General features: G+C 41.2%; 1 protein-coding gene and 1 pseudogene across 11 annotated transcripts in view; both read left to right on the top strand.

Annotated features, from left to right (window-relative positions):
• Abi1 (abl interactor 1) overlaps positions 1–20,858 on the top strand; it is a 106,357-nt gene that overhangs the window by 13,922 nt on the left and 71,577 nt on the right. The gene's annotated exons all lie outside the window — the stretch shown is intronic.
• On the top strand, positions 7,508–12,976 carry LOC116090435 (annotated as a pseudogene).

Below are 20,858 nucleotides of genomic sequence, written 5' to 3'. Positions count from 1 at the left end.
GTATTAGGTCTTCTTTGAAGGTTTGATAAAACTCTGCACTAAACCCATCTGGTCCTGGGCTTTTTTTTAGTTGGGAGACTATTAATGACTATTTCTATTTCCTTACCAGATATGGGACTGTTTAGATCATTGATCTGATCTTGGTTTAACTTTTCCTTTTTAAGGACAGGATCTTACTGTGTAGTCCTGGCTGACCGCAGACTCACAGAGATCTGCAAGTCTTTGCCTCCTGAGTGCTGGGATTAAAGGTGTGTGCCTCTATTGTGCTGGGCTTGATTGACTTCTTAGAGGATTAGGCTGCTCAGTGGGAAACAGACTGAAGGAGGAAGAGCAGAGTCAGCCATTGAGGTGAGTGTCAGTAGTTGGCAAGTGTGATATTGAGGAGTTAGAGCAGGTGTATGTGTTGAAGACACAGTGGGAAGTGTGTGTTGGATTGCATGTGGTGTAAGAGAAAGGGATCTAAGTATGATGCTGGCTTTAAGTACCAATGTTCCCTTTAGTATGCTAGCAGATGGTTGGGCCTTCGGGGTGGGTTGCAGGGAGAAGAATATGAAGGTGTCTGTTTTGGTTATGTAAAATATGAGATATTTATTAAGCATATGGGCCCGTTGGTCATGCTGGAGCTCAGGAAAGCCTATATACAATATGAAAGATACCATACTTACTAATACTACCAAGGTCTCATTGGAAAAACTTAAATATAGAAGAGCTTTAAAGCTCAAGTTGATAATTATGTTTTCCCAAATTCTTTTTTTTTTTTTTGCTTCAGAGTTCAAATTTTATTTATTGATGATAAATTTTACTGATTATTTTCCTTTAATGACGAGCTGTGTACTCATCAGCAGGAGACTGTCTGCCAGTACTCAAGCCTGGAAGTAGTAGTTGGTATGCCAGTTTTTTTTGTAAGATTTATTCACTTATTATATGTAAGTACACTGTAGCTGTCTTCAGACACACCAGAAGAGGGCATCAGATCTCATTATGGGTGGTTGTGATCCACCATGTGGTTGCTGGGATTTGAACTCATGACTTTCCGAAGTGCTGAGCCATCTCACCAGCCCGGTGTGTCAGTTTTTAAAAAAGTAATGATGATATATAAAAATGGTCTCATTTTACAAGTAAGTTTTGTTGTGGCTTTTTTTTTCTAAAGACAACCATCATATGTAGTATGTAACAAAGGCAATTTTCAAGTACTTCTCTTGTGGGAAGAAGTTAAGATAGGGGCTTACCCTGAATCTCCAGCTGGCCTGGAATTTGCTGTATAGACAAGGCAGAACACACAGAAATTCATCTGCCTCAGTCCCCCAAGTGCTGGATTGGAAAGCTGAAGGTCAACTTGAGCTACATAGGTAGAACAAGTCTGGAAAAAAGTTTGACCTTGATCTTGTGAACAATTCCTTCTTCCTAAAGTAGGCCATGCTAAAGATCCTTTGTTGATTTAGTAAGCTTAATAACTTCCTCTGTAGGAATGGGAGCCTGAATTTTAAAAATCACAGTATATTTGTTAATATATTCATATATATTGAGTGTCTCTGACTAAAATAGATTGCTAATGTCATAAAAATTTAGTTACTTATGCATGAATCTTCTTGGCATAATACATAATATGTATTATTTTAATAATTTTATATAGAGGAACTGGAGATGGTTAAGAGCATAGCACTTGGTGCTCTTTTGGAGGATCTGAGTTTGGTTCTTAGCACCCACATTGAGTGGTTCATAATCACATACTAATATATAGATTCCAATCACCTATAATCCTCAGCTCCAGGGAATCCAACATTATTCTTTTGGCTTCTGAGGGCATCTGCATTATATGCACATACACAAACACATATGTATGAATGAAGAAAAGTGAGGAGCTGGAGAGATGGCTCAGTGGTTAAGAGTACTAGATGCTCTTCCAGAGCACCAGAGTTCATATCCCAGCATCCATGCCACATGGCCCACAACTGCCTGTAATTCTAGTTCCAAGATCTGACACCCTCTTCTGACCTTGGTGGATATTCCCTCACATGTAGCAGATATTCAAATTAACACACAGAAATAAAAATAATAAATCTTAAAAAAAAAAATCTTTTTTTTTTTTACTTTTTTTTTTTTTTTTAATTTATTATATGTAAGTACACTGTAGCTGTCTTCAGACGCACCAGAAGAGTGCGTTAGATCTCATTATGGATGGTTGTGAGTCACCATGTGGTTGCTGGGATTTGAACTCATGACCTTCCGAAGAGCAATCAGTGCTCTTCCCCGCTGAGCCATCTCACCAGCCCCCCCCCCCCCCCAAATCTTTGAATAGGTATTCAGATTCAGAACCTTTCTGTTCTGTGTATTTAATTGATGCTGAAACTGATGAGTTTTCCTGTATTTGCTTCCTAGAGTCTGTGTCTACCAATGATTACTTACATGGTTGCTTTTACTTTTTTTTTTTCTTTCTTTTTTTTATGGGGGGGGGTAGCGGTTTTGAGACAGGGTTTCTCTCTGTGTAGCCCTGGCTGTCCTGGAACTCGCTCTGTAGACTAGGTTGGTCTCGAACTCATAAATCTGCCTGCCTCTGCCTCCTAAGTGCTGGGATCAAAGGCATGTGCCACCACTGCCCTACATGGTTGCTTTTAGGCTGTTGTTCAAAATGATTTTAGGAAAGAGTGAAAAACAGCTTTTTACTCTAAAATGATGACATAGTCATTTTAAATTTGAAAATGTTTTAAATTGGATTTAAAGACATCTTGTTGGGCTGGATAGATAGCTCAGCAGTTATGAATACCCCTTTATTCTTGTGGATGATCTGAATTTAAGTCCTCAGCACCTACATGCTGGCGCATAACCTCTGTAATTCTAGATCTAGGAGAATCTAATGACCTTCAGGACTCCATGGGCACCAGGTATGCATGTGGTGCATATACATGTAGGCAAAAGACTCACATGCATAATGTAAGCCCCCCTCCACCCCCCAGAAACCTAAATCTGTTGTTGCAGGCCAGTGAGGTAAAAGTATTTACTCTGAAGCCCAAATTCTGTCCCCAGAGCCCTTGTAGTGAAGGAGACAGCCAGTGCTCACAGCCGCTCTCACAGCTTGTCCTCTGACCGCCATACATTTTAACACCCACTGATAAATGTTAAAAAAAGAAACCCATTGTTCATGCTCATGGTACTTATAAATCTCCCAATTTAGAACATATATGTATGTATGTATATGTATTCATATGCATACATATATATATACACACATGCATACACATATATGTCTCACATACTAAAAATATACTAAATATACTAAAATAAATAATGCACAAGAATAGAAGTGACTATATGAGAAAAAGAAAATAATTAAGGATTTTTTTTTTTTTTTTTTTTAGCTGTTTGTCTGCCATTCTCCTTACTTTTTATTTGGCAGGATCTCATTAAGTTAACCTCTCAGTTATATTTTTTCCCCGATCAACCAAATTCCTATAATTAGGAATTCCCAAAGCTATAGGCATGGCAAATTGCGCCCTGCTTTTCTCGTCCCATCAATGTGAGGGAGTTCAGTTAGGGTCCTGAAGCCATGTGTAGGGCAGGCTGCTCCCTGTTTTACTTGACATCCTTCTTTGGGTGGTAGTTGCTGCTGTGGCTACACCTCTATCTGCAGTTTACAGCATGGCATGCAGGTGAGCATAGCATTTGCTGCAGATCATCATGTCCTAGGTTTATGTACTTCAGGGCAAGCTGTCACAGTGAGGGCCAGTTAATAGCACTGTTCAGACAGTGCACTGCATGCAGGATAAACTCTTATGGATGTTGGATACAGTGCTGTCATCCTCCAGCTGTTGGCTGATGAGCATCAGGTGTGGTAACATTCTTGATACTGTTACTAGGCTTGATCTCAAGGTCTTCTCAAAGACTTGCATCTTGTCTGTTGGTGAGCTGCTCTGTTGAAGAGAAAGAACTGTGTTCAGTTCTTGATCCTGGTCTGTACCACCATGTCTGGCTCTTCATTTTATTATACACATTTATTACTTTTGTGAACGGCTTTGAGTACATTTTTCTGTCAAACCATGTCATTTTAAAAAGGTTTGATAAATCTGTTTTGTTTTTTTTAACTCCAGGTTCCATTAAAGTTTCTAATATTCAAATTTATTGAATTGTGGGAGTTTGTCTTCCTATTTTGTCCTATGATTTTTTTTAATTGTTTTTTTTTTGAGTATTAATAGAGTACCATAAAGATCCCAGAGGAAACTGGCAAACTTTTGTATGATCTCAAGTTAGAATCAAGAAAATGCTTAGTAAAATGAAATGTATCTAGCAATCTGTAATGTGTTTCACAGCAGGAATATATTAGTTACTTGTTAAGTTATTCAGCAACTTAAAAACTGCATTCATCTTCTGTGTCAGGAGGCAGGAAGGGAGGGTGGGAGGGAGAGAGAGAATATGAGTGTGTTTGTGTGAGCCCGTGAGCAAATATGTCCCATGGTGTGCATGTGAAGATCAGAGGACAGCTTTTGAGAGTTGGTTCTTTTCTTCTACCATGTGAGTCCTGCGGATCAAACACAGGTCAATTAGGCTTGATAACAATCCCCTTTACACACTGAGCCATTTTACTGACCTTTTTGATTTTAACTTTTTTTTTTTTTACTCTGTTTTTTGTTTTTTATTTATTTATTTATTTTTTTCGAGACAGGGTTTCTCTGAGTAGCCCTGGCTGTCCTGGAATTCACTCTGTAGACCAGGCTGGCCTGGAACTCAGAAATCTATCTGCCCCTGCCTCCCAAGTGCTGGGATTAAAGGCGTGCTCCACCTCAGCCCAGTCTTTACTCTGGTTTTATGTTGTTCAGGCTGGTCTTGAACTTCTGATTCTTTTGCCTCTACCTTCCAAGTGCTGAATCGCAGATGTGTGCTGGGCACCAGCATGCCCAGCTTCTTTAGTTGTTGTTGTTTTTTCTTTTTTTTGGAAACAAGTTGTCGTTAGTTGCTCAGGTTAGCCTTGAAGGCCTAGTCTCAAGATCCTTTTACCTTAGGCTTATCTGTGGGTAGAATTAAAGTTGCCAGCCACCATGTCACCGTGGTGGCTCAGCAACTTTCTACCTCCTATTATGCATTCCAGTGGTTTTTGTCTATAAGATGTAATCACTCTCCTCAAATCTTTCTCACTAATCAAATAAATCATGAAACATAATAAATTATATAGAGAAAAACACATTGACACAACAGAGTTCCTCTACTCAGCTTGATATGTCAAAGAAGACATTATTAGGCTTGAGATCTGAAAAATGTTAATCAGGAAGGCTGGGGTTGGGGGCTGTGGATAGTGGTATGTATATAGGCGAAAGGTATGTGAAAACAGTGATTTTTAACAGTTTATAAGCTTGGGTTCTTTAGATTACACAAAGTAGGGGAACAGTCTGTAAAAGGTAATAGGAACCAGATTCAGCAAGACTTTATCAAGTCATTATAGTGATTTTGGCTTTTTCTCCCTGAGGCTGATTTGATCCTATGAAGGCTCTATACCCCAGTGTAGAGGAATGCCAGGGCCAGGAAGTGGGAGAGGGTGGGGTTGGTGAGCAGGGGGAAGGGGGAGGGAATAGGGTTTATTTTTGGAGGGGAAACCAGGAAAAGGGATAACATTTGAAATGCAAGTAAAGAAAATATCTAATTAAAAAAAAAGAATTGTTTTCACTATTCTTGGCTTTGTTTTTCCATATGAAATGGAGAATTAACTCTTTCCATGTTTGTGAAGAACAAACATGGAAATCTTGATGGGGATTGTGTTAAATCTGTAGATTGCCTTTGGTAGAATGGCCATTTTTACTATGTTAATCCTCCCAATTCATGAACATGGAAGATCTTTCCATCTTCTTTTTTTCGGGGATTTGAAGTTCTTGTTTTATAATTTTTCATTTGCTTGGTCAGAGTTACACCAAGATATTTTACACTATTTGTGGCTATTGTGAAAGGTCTTGGCTCCCTAGTTTCTTTCTCAGCCTGTTTATAATTTGTATAAAGGATGGCTACTGATTTGTTTGAGTTAATTTTATATCCAGCCACTTTCCTGAAGTTGTTTATCAGCTGCAGGAATTATCTGGTAGGATTTGGGGGGTTGCTTGTGTATACTATCCTATCATCTGCAAATAGTGGTACCTTGACGTCTTTCTTTTCCAGTCTGTATAACCTTGATCCCCTTTTCCTGTCTTATTGCTCTAACTAGAACTTAAAATAGTATATTGAATAGATATGCAGAGAGTGGGCAGCCTTGTCTTGTCCCTGATTTTAGTGGAATTGCTTTAAGTATCTCTCCATTTAATTTGATATTGGTTGATAGTTTTCTGTGTATTGCTTTTATTATGTTTGGGTTAATGCCTTGAATTCCTGATCTCTCCAATACTTTTTTTTTTTTAAAGATTTATTTTATTTCATTTTTCATTTTTATGTGTATGAGTACACTGTAGCTGTACAGATGACTGTGTTCCATCATGTGTGTGGCTGCTGTTGATCTCAAGACCTCTGCCGGCCCCGCTCGCTCCAGCCCCGCTCGCTCCAGCATAATTTTCTGCAGCTGTCTTCAGACGCACCAGAAGAGGGCGTCCGATCTCATTATGGGTGGTTGTGAGCCACCATGTGGTTGCTGGGATCCGAACTCAGGACCTTCGGAAGAACAGTCTGTGCTCTTACCCGCTGAGCCATCTCGCCAGCCCCTCTCCAATACTTTTAACATGAAGGAGTGTTGTATATTGTCAAATGCTTTTTCAGCACCTAATGAGATGATCATGTGATTTTTTCCCCCCCCTTAAGTTTGTTTGCATAGTGGATTATATTAATAGGATTTTTGTACATTGAACCATCCCTGCATTCATCTCAAGAGAGATGAAGCCTACTTGATTGTGGTGAATGATGGTTTTCCTACAGTAAAATTATTAAAGTTACTGATCAAGTATCAAACTTAAAAAAAAAAAGAGAGAGTGAAAAGACACTGAAAGTTTTAAACATTGAGATGACACTAATCCCAACACTTGGGAAGGTGAGGCTGAGGCCATTCTTGACCACAAGAGACCCTATCTCAAAAAGGGGAGGTGGGGGGGCTGGTGAACTGGCTCAGGTGTTAAAAAGAGCAGAGGACCCAAGTTTGGTTCCTAGTACCTATGTCAAGTGCCTTACAGCTGCCTGTAACTCCAGATTCAGGGGATCCAAGTAGCCTCTTCTAGCTTCTGTGGGAACTTGTATTCACATGCACATGCTAACAAACATATACACATAATTTAAAATAAAATAAGTTGGGCTAGAGGGTTGTTTCAGAGGTTAAAAGCCCTGGCTGTTCTTCAAAAGGACCCAGGTTCAATTCCCAGCATGCACATGGCAGATCACAACTGTCTGTAACCTTAATTCCAGGGGATCCAACACCATCACACACACACATGTACAAGCAGGCAGAACTCCAATGTACAGAAAATAAAAAAATAAATTATAAAAAATAAAAATAAGTTGAAACAACAATTGCAAATCAAAAATAAAAGTTAATTTTGCCTTCTATGATGACATGAAGGCTCACACCAGTAAGTTCAGTACTCAGGAGCTGAGGCAGCAGCATTGCTGCAAAGTTGAAGGTTAGTTGGGGCTAATAGTTTTAGGCCACAGAGTAACTAGGTTTAGGGCTACAGAGCAAGAGATCTTGTTTCAACCTCTACCCTCCTAAAACAGCCCAGAGCCTCCCAAAACCAAACTAAGGTTACATTTAAGAGCCAAGAACAGGGTAGGAGGAAGCTTGAGCTGTACTTTGGAGAACTCTAGAAGAGATCATTAAGAGGGTTGGTTTGGAGGTGATAGATAGTCCTAAGCAGTGGTGCAATTCTGGCATAAGCATGCTAGGCTGAGACTTCCTGGTTTTCTGTTCTAGAAAGGAGAATGCTTGAAACTATTGGGTTGTATTGAACTGGTGGTTAGAAGGAGATTCATTAAACAATTCCTAGTTGCCCATTCTATGGAAGGCTCTCACTTGTAGATAATCATGATGTGGTATTGTGATGCTTGCGTTATATAGCTGTTTAGAGATCATTACTTAATAGAAATATCTAAGAACATGGAAGTTGGTCTATAGTGTGTGCACACATGCACATACACATCCTCACCTATACCTTTTGATGTCTTGCTTTAAGACAAGATCTCTTGTAGCCCCAGTCTGGCTTTGAACTCCTGAACTTTCTGTTCCAGCCATTGATGAAAGACATGGGTCCTCTGAAGAGAAAGCTCAAGAGATTCCTGGGCATAGTAGGGATTCTGCGGTAGGAGGATTGAGAATTTCAGGCTAGCTTGGGCTATATAGCAGACCCTGTTCAAAACCATCCTCTTCCTACAAACAAACAAAAACAACAACAGAGAAAGCTCAAAGATGGCATATTTTACCTACATTCATTCTCTATCATCATAAAGCAAATATGCCTGCAAAAGGCAGTTTGCACTCATAGAAGTGAATGTGTAAAACCCCTCTTTCTCAACCATTAGTACACAGGTGGTTTCTGACATTTTCCAGTTTTTGCTCCTCCACAGTGGGATTGATTAGCAGAACAGTGGGTTGAAGAAGAGGAATAAAGCTCGACTATTAGCTGGCTGTGTGGGCAGAAGTAGAGAGAGGGAGGGAAGAAGGAAAAAGGACTCCAGGGTCTCTGTATACCATTGTGGCATGAGGTTAAACTGTACAGTCTTTGTCTTTTAATATTAATTTTGTTTTTTTTTTCAGTACTTTCTGTATTATAGATCCCTGGCATTTTTATATCTCTAGTAGCTTTTTACAAATAATTTCAAGATATGTATGTCTTCCATATAGATTGAAAACTATCCCCTTTTGAGCTGTCTTGAATTTAAAAGTTGAGAAAAGAGATGTTTAAGAAGCAACAGATGCAGATTGTAGGAATAACATGACAGAAGGTGTTTTGTGAGACCTGAGTATAGTTACAGATATAAGGGAGGGTAATGGAGTTGAGGTCTGAGGCAAAAATACACCTTAGCTTCTAACACAAAGCTGTAGAAAATTAATCTTGTGTTTTCCACATATAGTAATAGAAGCTATACTTTATTTTTAAAAAATATGTTTTTTTGAAGGTGTTTGTGCACATTTGAGTGAGTCTATGCATGTGTGTGTGCAGGGGCATGAGAAGGCTAGAAGAAGGTGTTGAATCCCTTAGAGCTGGAGTTGTAGGTCATTGTGAGGTACCTGACATGAATGCTTGGGTCCAAACTCTGTTTCTCATGGTTGAGCAGCAAACACTTTTTTGTTGTTGTTTTGAGACATGGCTTCTTTGTATAACCCTGGGTGTCTTGTAACTCGTTTTATAAACCAAACTCAGAGATCCCCTACTTCTGTCTCCAGTGTGGAGTGCTGGGTTAAAGGCTTGTATCACACCAGATGGTGAGTAGCAAACACTTTTAACCAGCCTGTTTTATTTTTGTTTTGGGGGGACAGAGTCTCATGTAGCTCAGGGTGGTATGGAACTTGCTGTGGACTTGAAGAGCTTAGAACTTTCCTGTTGACTTGATTTTTCAAACCCCACTTTTAATAGGGGTTCTTTAACCTTCCTAAGTGAACCTGTTTAGGAATTTTTCTATGGAGCAAATCTAATCTGTATTGTCAGTAAATTAGCAGTTCCATTTACAGGAGTCAGCAGCGTCAGCTTGGTCCACTTGCAAACACTTAATGAATACACCAGCAGTCCAGTCCAGTAGTGTCGGGATAGCAAACACAAGTCAGCAGCAGTGGCATGATGTAGCAGAAATGGTCAGGCCTCCACCGAATCCACATGAGTCAGTAGGAGTGACCAGGGATGTCAGGACTTCTCTGCCATGCCGTGAACCATTGCAAAGCTAACTATACAAACCTGTTGAGTCCTATTTCCACTCCCTCCAAACATCACGTGTCCTCTCAGTGGTCTTGGCTCACTATATGAGCCTGTCTTAGCAAAACTCCATGCGAGTCTGTAGCAACTGATATCACTCTTCCAATCGGCCCCGAGTCCTCAGAAGCTGCAAGAAGCCACCAGAACACTATCAGAAGTTTTTTTGGTACATATATTCCTATGAAGTCACACATATGATGACCATTAAAGAATGGTAAGGTGTACAATACCATCTAGCGTTGTCTATGGTCTGTTGGGTCCTTCTTAACATCGTGAGTCTGCTGTGACTGCTTCAGGGACACACTTCTTCACTTGTCTGCCCCAGGAAAACATCATCTGACAAAACTGATTTTTCAAAAAAAACAGAAGTTTCTGTTTCATTTTCCTGCCTCTGTCTCTCCAAGTTATAGAGGGGATCATGGGCTGTGCAGCTCCATACCAGCTCCATGCATTACGTGTAGTAGCACCTGTAAAATTGATGTTGTGCCTTTACATACATATTTTGGTCCTTCATGCACACATACCTTGGTATAACTAACAGAAACCATTGAGTTAACGGAGTAAATGTAAGAGAGTTTAAATCAAATAAACTATTTTTAAAAGAGCCAATTATTTTAACTTGGAGACTTTCATTATTAGGCACTTATTTTTTAATAAAGTTGTGTATTCCTTCCACCCATCCTTATTTTCCTGCTTCCTCATTCCCACTTACTTCCCTATACTCCCCAAAGAAAGAAAGGCAGCATGGTGCTATCTCACAGTTTTTTGTTTTGAATGAAGAGGCACAGTGTACTATGGAACAGTTGTGATGTTTTTACATCAGAAGTTTTAGGAAAAAATTTACTTGCTGAAAATGTCTTTTTATTTTTATTTCTTTTTTTTTTAAGATTTATTTATTTATTATATGTAAGTACACTGTAGCTGTCTTCAGACACTGTAGCTGTACACTGTAGCTGTACACTGTACCTGTCTTCAAACGCACCAGACAAAGGCGTCAGATCTCATTATGGGTGGTTGTGAGCCACCATGTGGTTGCTGGGATTTGAACTCATGACCTTCCGAAGAGCAGTCGGTTCTCTTCCCCGCTGAGCCATCTCACCAGCCCCATTTTTACTTCTTTTTAAAATTTTCTTTTCCTTACTATTTTCAAGATGGTCTCATGGAGACCAGGCTAGCTTTGAACTTTAACGTAGCCAGTGGTAATCTTGAATTTTTTCATCTTCCTGTCTTCACTTCTCAAATGCTAGGGTTACAATATGTAACCCCATGGTGGTTTCTTAAATGCTTTGACCTTACCAATCAATGTGATTATTATTATTGATTTTTTTTTTTTATGAGACCAGATTTCATTGTGTAGTCCTGACTGGTGTGAAACTCACTATATAGATTAGGCAGGCTTCAAACTCACAGAGATATGCTTGCTTCTGCCCTTGCAGTGCACCTCCAAGCACTGGGATCAAATGCATGTGATAATGAGTGATAAATCTTGTAGTGGTCTTGTTACTTAATTTTTATGGAATTATGGAAGTAAGAGCCCAATGTTGGACTAATTTATTATGAGGAACTTTTTAGTATCTGTGGTCCCTTGTTAACCTGGTAAAAAAATTTATGGGTATAATTAGCTAGAAAAAAGTTTGAAAACTTATCAAATCATGCTGATGTCTATCTAGAGATTGTGCGTATGTATGTTTGCCTGCCTCTGTGCATGTATATGTGTCTTGTCTGTTGAGGTCAGAATTCTCTTCTTTTACCTTTAAATGGATTACAGAGATCAAACTCAGGTTGCCAGGTTTTACATGGCAAGTGCCTTTACTGTATGAGCAACCTCACATGCTCAGTGTTTATCTTTTACCTTTAAAAATATTTATTTTATGTGTCAGAGTGCTCTATTTGCATATACACTTGCATGCCAGAAGAGGTATACAACTCATAGATGGTTGTGAGCCACCATCTGATTTCTGGGACTTGAACTCAGGACCTCTGGAAGAGCAAACAGCTAGTGTTCTTAACCACTGAGCCATCCCTCCAGCAACCCCAGTTTTTATTTTTACTTAAACAATTATAAACCATACCAAAATGGTAGGCCACAAAAACAATGAATCAGGGAGTTGCTGTGGAGGTTAGAGTGAAAGCAGGTATGAGTGGGTGCAGCAGGCTGCCAAGGTGTTGGAGTCCATCAGAAAGTTCGGCCTGGCTTTAGCAGTTACAAGAGGTGTGGTAAATGAACTCTGCCTCATAGAAAATAGGCAGAATCTAGTTATCTTTGACTGCCGCTCTTCAGCCATAGAATGTACTAGTTAGCAAAGATTTGTAGGACATCAACATCATTGAACATCCGGTTGGTGGCCAGCCAGGTTCCTCCTATCTAAAACAGCATTGTGGAGATCTATGATGAGTGGTTGCTGCATCCTCACCACAGACACCCTTAAGTCAGTGGTGGCCTTCTTTGATGCTAGAGAGTTGATCTTTCACGGAGAACTGGTCTCCAGGCAGGAGAGCCCTCTGTGACCTCACAGATCGAGTAGCAGCATTGGTACCTATTCTGGATGAAATGTCCCTTACACTGCTGACCTTTGAGAAGGAGTTCACAGGAGCAGTGGAAGCCAAACAGTTGGCTCAGCAGGAAGTGGAGGGAGCCCAGTGTGTGGTGGAAAAGGCTGAGCAGCAGCAGAAGGCAGTCATTGTCTGGTGGGAGTGGCTTCAAGACACATGAGCAGATGCTCAGCTCACTGGCCGCTGCAGGTGATGGCCCATTTGAGCTGTGCGAGCTCAAAGCTGCTGAGGAAATTGGTGCCTAACAGCTCTTCTGCACTCAGAACATTACCTGCCTGCTAGTAGGGTAGTCTCTGCTCCTTCAGCTTTCCAAGGGAGGCCTCCTCTGCTTGTACTTTCTCAGGCCAAGTGGGTCATGCCTGGATTATTCTGAATTATGTCTTCCTTCTGCCCCACCTGAGAAGTCATTGTGAGAATTCACAATTGGCTTAAAAAGTGTAGGAAATAAAGGTAAAACCCCTTTAGATCTCTCTCTCTCGCTCTCTCAAAGATTTATTTATTTCATGTATGTAGGTATATTGTCGTCTTTAGACAGCATTGGATCCCCATTAGAGATAGTTTTGAGCCACCATGTGGTTGCTGGGAATTGAACTCAGGACTTCTGGAAGATCAATCAGTGCTCTTAACCACTGAGCCATCTCTCCAGCCCCCTTTAGATCTCTTAAAAACAAACAAACAATCAATAAACGAAACAAACAGCAAACTAAAAAGCATCCTACAGTAAAAGAAACAGTGGACAAAATGAAATAGCAGCCCCTGGGCTGGAAGAATATAGTTGCAGCCTATATATCTGACAAATGTCCATATTCAAGGCTTATATAGAGAGCTTACAGAACTCGGCAGCACAAACATGATTAAACAATGAATGAATGGCCTGTGTAGCTGTCTTCCTATAGTAGGCATTGAAATGCCCAAGAAGAGAGGGCTTAGTACTATGTGGGAGAATTATTTTGAGTTACTTATACCTTATGGTTAATAGGGTAGCCACTATTAAAAAAGATCAGGTGCTGGCCAGGTAGCATATATCTTAAGTCCAGTACTTGGGAGGCAGAAGCAGGCATATCTCTTTTGAGTTTGAGGACAGTCTGGTCTACATAAGAGAAAAACTAGGGAAGTAGGGCTTGATTTCTAAGAGTCTGTTTGCATATAAACTAACATAGCAGTGAGATGTAACTCCTGTGAGAAATATATGCCATTCTGGTGGAAGATGCTGATTTGAGGTCCTCCTGAGGCTCACAGGAGTAGTTAGTAGTTAGGATCTGAGTTTCTGGCCTCAGGGGGTTCCTTGGAAGGGTTCAGGAGGATCTGAGAAGTTTATGGCTCAAGACAAATATTATGAATCCATGCATCCAGTCCTGCAACTCTTACTGCCATGAGTGTGGATAAAATACTGGGATTTGGATTGTCTTACAGGTGTTGAACAGGACTTTATTTGAATCACAAGTCTTAATTTACACTACGTTTTCTGGTTGGAAGAGAGGGTTCCTTCCATTCTTGCCTTGCAATGAATTTTGACAATACATATTGAACTTGGCCTGTTGGGTGACATGATTTACAGTCTCACTGTTTTTGAGTCTAATACTGGATCATTGGTAAGAAAGTGCCTACTATACAGAACCTCAAAGGAAGTTAAGCCCCGGTATTCAAGTGCTTCTAAGTCTGGGAGGGAGTGGTTTAGGCCAAGGAGACTGTGTCCTCTGAAGAAGCTTCTGTAGATGCTCATCAGTCTTTTCCAGTGTTTCTCAGGATTGAGGGTGGCAAACACAATAAAGTTGCAGTGACTCCCTGATGCCTTGGACATACACTGGATTATCTCAGTCTTAAAGGTGGCCCTGTAGCTACTCTGAAGAGTTTTAAGGATTTTGAATCTAGGGACTATTTCTTTTTTAGATTACAAGTTTTTACAAGTAGACTCTTAAGTTGACTACATAGGAGAGGTTTTTCTCTTTTGAATAGTAAAGCCTCTGCCCATTTCATAAAAATACCTACCTGTACTAAGTTTAGAATCAGGTCTTTGTAGCATGTGTAAAGTCCTTTTCTAGATAGGTCCCATATCTTTGAGTTGGAGGAGTGGCTGCAGGCTTCTGCTTGAGGGATTTATCTTTTGGCAACTTAGTATCCTTGAGCTACCTGGTGGATGACTTTTTTAATGTCGAAAAATATTTTCTTGGGCAAGACCAGGGTGTTTTTAGAGGCATCAATAAATCTGATGAAGAGACTTTAGAATCTTTCCCTGAAGAGATTTGATAACTCGAGCTGACTGTGGGAAACCATCTGCAGCGGTCTAGCTGACTTTCTCTTTTTGCACCCAGAGCCAGCTCCCTAGGGAAATACTGGAATCTCTCAGGAGCTAGCTAGCAGAGATTCTTTTCCAAAGCCTTGTCATGCATGACCTTTATTATCCCAGGCTGCTGTTTTTAAGCTTTAGAATCAGCTCCTTCATTTTTCCTAGCTTACAGGATCATCTCCTTTCTGGTTCTGAGCATGAATTACTTCTATAAGTCTGCTTGGGTGGAGTCATCCCCTTTTCACCTTGGAGGGTGAGGTAGAATAGGGACAAATAAATAATTTCATGGGGTTCTGGTCTGGCTGTAAATGTCAAAGTGCTATAGCTCTTAGAAGAGAAGGGAGGAGGTTTGGATGGCCTGCACAGGGCAGGTAGCCAGAGTTCTGGGTATCGCAGCAGCAGTGGCGGTGGTGGTGGTGGTGTGAGCCTGGCCAGCCAGGCAAGTCCAAGGTCCTGCGATGAATGCTTCAGGAGAGAGAACTCTTGTCTAAGTGAAAACAGCCACTCTCAGATGACCCCTGGTAAAATAACTTGTGCCCTTTATTCCATGTGGACAGTGACTTTATAAACATTTAGAAGTCAGGTGGGAATTAGGGGTAGATGTTTCCTGTTGGATCAGTTTGGGATGTTACATGGGGAAGGATTTTATTTATTTATTTAAAGATTTATTTATTTTATGTATATGAGTACACACTGTATCTGTACAAATAGTTGTAAGCCTTCATCTGGTTGTTGGGAATTGACTTTAGGACCTCTGCTTGCTCTGGTCGACCCTGCATGCTCATGCCCAAAGATTTGTTATTACAAATAAGTGCACTGTAGCTGTCTTCAGACGTACCAGAAAAGGGCATCAGATCTCATTATGGGTGGTTGTGAGCCACCATGTGGTTGCTGGGATTTGAACTCAGGACCTTTGGAAGAGCAGTCAGTGCTCTTACCCACTGAGCCATCTCACCAGCCCAGGGAAGGGCTCTTAAGTGTTTTCCTTTCTGTGGCTGATTGTCTCTGTGGGTGTTATGGTTATGTGTTCCAGAGCAGGTACAGGAGTGAGTGGATAGGAAGTGACTCAACTTTCTGGTTATCTCAAGTCTCGGAGATTCCTTGGGTCTGAGTTCACTCAACCTTACCATTTCTTATGCTTGACTCATAACAGGGTCCCACATGCCCTATAGGGTGGGAAGAGAGAGAGTATCTAAGAGTCTCCCATGAATGTTTAATGGAGGGGTCAAGTGGTGTTTAGAAGACCCCGTTTCCTCCTGATAATCACATGTGAATGTAGATTTCGGAGGCACATTTAAATCTGTACAGATATTAGCTCTTTTCTGTTGGGATAACTCAAGAGTGTTAGTAAGAATAAGAAACTCAGCAAGCTTATCAGTAGAGACCCTGAGGCAAGAGTGCCCTGACAAAATCATAATCATGGTAAATATTTGATTCCACCATTTGTGAAAGAGCTCCCGTTAGTATATACTATTAAATCAGGCTTCTCCAGAGACTGGTTAGTTAAATCAAGTGCATCCTCTGTTAGGATCTTTTCACAGGAATTGGGAAGGTCTCCCCTCCCGCCACTGATATGTGGCAAGATTTAAATCTTGACAGGCTGTAAGGGTCACTTTAGAACCTTCCATTATGGAGAGTTGGTATTTAAGTAATTGGCTGTCAGATAGCTATTGTTATAGCAACTGCTTTTGAGCTACAGGGATCAAAAATCCAATGACTGTGACTGCCCTGAGACCATCTGGTCACCCCTTGTCTAAGTCTGTACTTAAATAACCTACAAATTGTGACTATACTTGAAGCTACTCATTTTCTGTCACATACAGATGGAACATTTACTGAATGCATAGTTCTAAAGTAGGAGCCTAGGAGAAAGGTTCTTTTAAAATGCTTCTGAAAAGCATGCTGAGATTTGGGGATCCATGGAATATTTGAGTGCCTTTGAGTTTCCCTTAAAGCTTGATAAAGAGGCCTAGCTAGTCTAGCATCTCCAGGAATCCAAGTTCTGCAGTTATCTAGAATGCCTAGGAAGGCTTACTTGTTTCAAGGTTTAAAGGAGGGCGAGATTTAAAATACATTGGATACATTGAGATCCCAAAGCTCTGGTACTGTTTTGTAGGATTAAACCAAATAGATGACTTTGCATTGGTATGCTGGGCTTGTCTTGAAACACCTATTTTCAGCCAAGAAATTTAAGAGACTCGGTGGCCTGGGAGATTACTTTTTTATGGCCTCCCCAAAAGAAGGCCATCCACATATCAGAGCACTGTGGTTTGGTAATGTGTCTTATCTTTCAGGTCCTGAAGAGGGGTAGCCCTACAGATGTGTAATGTTTCTATCCCTGTGGCATGAAAATTCAGAAAACTTGTCCTGTTTGAGTGGTTTTTTAAATGCAAACAGGGGCTGCCTTGCTGTAATGGGGGGAGGCACCCTGAGTCCTTCCACTAAATAGAAGTCACTAGTGCATCGGGATTGGGGACCACAATGCCTCACTAAAGAGAACGAACTTTTCACAGTTTCTGGTTGTTTGGCCCCTTCTTGGATTAGGAGGTGTGGCCCTCTAGAAGTGCGTATGGTCTTGTTGGAGTAGATACGTTACTAGGGTTGGTCTTTGAGGTCTCAGAAGCCCATGCCAAGCCTCTTATCTATTTCTCTGCCTCTTCTATGATCAGGATGTAAGCTCTCAGCGACTGGGGCAGCCGTCCTGATCCTACTTGTGCTCTTCCATCTGTTCATACTCCAACATCAGTTTTGACATCCACTGAGAATACTATCCCGGGGGAAGGAGTGTAACATTATTTTAGCCAAGACGTGTCTTCCCTTAAGGGGAGCTGAGGTTTTAGGGACTATTAAGGATAGAAATGGAGATCTCCCCAGGAACAGGTAAGAGGCTGAGTAATATATCTTTCAAGGGGCTGACTGATATTTGCCCTTCTTAGTAGTCCTTTGTTGGGATCAAAGGCCAGAAAAGCAGGGGACAGCTGTGAGTCAGGCTTACATATGGACAAGGGAGGGATCTGGTGTTCTGCTACAGCCAAGATTGTCCGGGGCTCCTCTGGATAGACTGGCATAGTGTTTCTGGGAGGCCCCAGGCCCATTGGAGTAAGAAGATAACTTTAGTCTAGACAGATTCTGAATCTTCTGATGGTGAATATTCTAGTGCATGGAATCTTCTAGTGATTGTCTTTATAGATGAAATGGGTTCTGGGGGAGGAGGCTTTTGTCTCTGAAGGACACTGTTGGAGCCTTCCTGCTCATAGAGGAAACTGACCTGGGCACGAAGAGATGGCTTAGAGCACTGGTTGCTCTTCTAGAGGAGTTTGGGTTCAATTCCCAGCACCTACATGGCAGCTAACAACCACCTGTAACTCCAGTTCTAGGGGTTCTGACACCCTCTTATGGCCTTGTCAGGCACTGCATGTATGTACTGCACAGACATAACAAATTCAAAACATCAATTCACATAAAAATAACAACAATAAAAAACTCAACCCTTCCTTCCTTCCTTCCTTCCTTCCTTCCTTCCTTCCTTCCTTCCTTCTTCCTTCCTTCTTCCTTCCTTCCTTCCTTCCTTCCTTCCTTCTTCCTTCCTTCCTTCCTTCCTTCCTTCTTCCCTCCTTCTTCCTTCCTCCTTCCTTCCTTCCTTCCTTCCTTCCTTCCTTCCTTCCTTCCTTCCTTAGTAGAAGGAAAGAGGACCTTCTGGTCTGGACTGCCTGGAAGAATTCCTATGGTAGCCAGCAGTTCCCTATGTTGCTTGTCTGTGTCCTTCTTTATCCTTTTTTTTTCCTGCTTCTAATCTAGGTTATAGAGTACCACAGTAGCAGAGCCAAATCTTTAGTGGCATGCTTGGCCCAACAGTCAAATTTCCGAAGACTGTTTTGAATATCAAGGGCTGACTGAGTAAAAATGTTATTCTTTGAGAGGACCTCTTTCTGTAATCTCATCTTTATGTTAGACTTTTTCATGGTGTAGCCTCTACAGGAAAGCCACAGGCGTCTCTTCTTTTCCTCCTGGCAGATAGTAGTAATTTGTGAGTGATTTAAAGGCTTTGGTCTCCCTGAGACTCTCTAAGGTAGGATAGAGATAATGCCTTCTATTCTGGACCCCTACCTGTCACTAAAGCCCCATTTAGGACCTTGTATGGGGACTACCAGCTAGCCAGTTGTGTTAGTATTTCTCCGTTTTCTCCTGGATATTTAGTAATTGTTTCCCCCCACAGATAGCATATTCTATTTGAAAGACCCCGGAGCTCGGGAGACCCTCACTCAAGTCTCGGGATGACACGACCACCCAATAACTCATGAGAGACTGAACTGCAAGCGCACGAGGTTTATTTGGGATAGGCCAGTACCGGGGTCGAACCCGTAACCTTGCAGGCCAGAGGGGTTTGACCCAGACTACAAGGAGTAAGGGGTATTTAAAGGGAAAAACCACAAACTCTGGGGGTGGGGTGGGGGGGTTACCAAGGAAACATAACAAAAGCAATGGAAAATTTCAGAGGGACCCAACCCAAGGTATTCAGTTAGGGAGGGGAACATATTCCTTCTAGGAATGTAATCTTCATCTTTTGGTTGGCAGGGTGGAGAGCCTCAGGAGGGTGGAGAGCCTCGGAAACCAGTAGACCTTCATTCCTAGTTCCACCCTCATTGTGGATCAGTCAGGAGGGGCAGGTATCGGGAACCAGAACCCTGAGGCTGTGAGTTAGCCAAGTTCCTGGAACTGGCTACTCCTCATTTTTGGCTTGTTACAGAGGTTTTCCATGCCCCCTTTTAGGTAAAGGTTATACATTATACATACATTTGTATTAAATGCCCTCATTTTAAATTCTAAGATTCTCTAGCCTTTCAACCGCAGGCATGGACCTCCACAAGTGTCCACGGCAGCGGTGGATTTAAGGGTTGTTTGTTTAATAATGTACATATTTTATGTTCTTCCTTCAAGGAAAGTCTTCCGTATTAACATTAATGGCTCCATGATAATTAGAGACAGCATGAGTCTGGGAGACAAAGCTATGGCTTATAAGATAAAGGGGAGACCTTCAGGACAGCCCTGTAGGATTGAACTCTGTGAAAACTCTAAGGCCATGATTTCAAAATTATATAATTTCTTAACTATGAAAATGGATGCAATAAGATCTACAGAGAAAGCAGAGAGAGAGAGAGAGAGAGAGAGAGAGAGGACTGCTTGGAGAACTGTCTCTAGATCTACAGAGAAAGCAAATCAGAGAGAGAAAGAAAGCGCCGAGGTTGGGCTCAAGATTTTACTTCAGGTAATTTGTTTTCCCTACTCTCAGACACCCTTTCCTCAGAAACCCCTCCAAGCTGAGGCTGGTTCTTGGCAACTCCTGACTGGAAAGTCTAGATGTGGCCCTGGAGCTATAGTGAGAGCTATGGATGGGTGGAGTGCTGTGGAAAGTTGTCTTCGGAGCATGACAGGATTGTAAGACTGAGTTCACAGTGGCATGATCACTGCCCAGGACTGGATCAGCCAAGCTGGGAAGAAGAAGTGAGTCAACAGCAGTAGGAGGGGAACAAAGAATAAGGTTGAAGGTGAATATGTTCAAAAAATGTACACAGGTACGAAAATATCACAAGACTACTATAAAAATTAATACATGCTAATTAAAGATAGAAATAAGAAACAGAAATGGCCAATAAATATTAGAAAATAAACAACAAACACCAGCAAGGATGTGAGGGATAGGAACCCTACTGATGGACATATACATACTGCCAAGCCTACCAACCTGTTCTGGAGCCCTAGCACCTACTATGGAAGGACAGAATGGACTCATGCTGTCCTCTGGCCTCCACATAGGCATGCTGTGGAATTCATGTTACATGTATACACACAAGTAAATAATAACTTTTAAAATTAAAATTATCACATGACCCAGTTAAACCACTCTTGAATAAATACGAGTCTTATCATAGCTAACGAAGATGAGACAGAACTTGGGTACACAGGTAACAAAAACCAGTATATATAAACTTCTGAACAAATTACTCAGCTCTATGATTTGGCATGGAAAGACATGATGTTACTCAGGACAAATTCTGACCTCATCTGAGAAACAAAAGGTAGCAGAATATGCTGAAGACTGGGAGATTTAGAAATTTGGGAAAAAGCATGTTAATGAAAAGGGAAATGTATTAATAGAAATG

Source organism: Mastomys coucha, unplaced genomic scaffold, assembly GCF_008632895.1.
Source record: "Mastomys coucha isolate ucsf_1 unplaced genomic scaffold, UCSF_Mcou_1 pScaffold15, whole genome shotgun sequence".
Lineage (NCBI taxonomy): Eukaryota > Metazoa > Chordata > Mammalia > Rodentia > Muridae > Mastomys > Mastomys coucha.
Note: the sequence above shows the minus strand (reverse complement) of the source record. Positions and strands in the feature narration are given on the sequence as shown.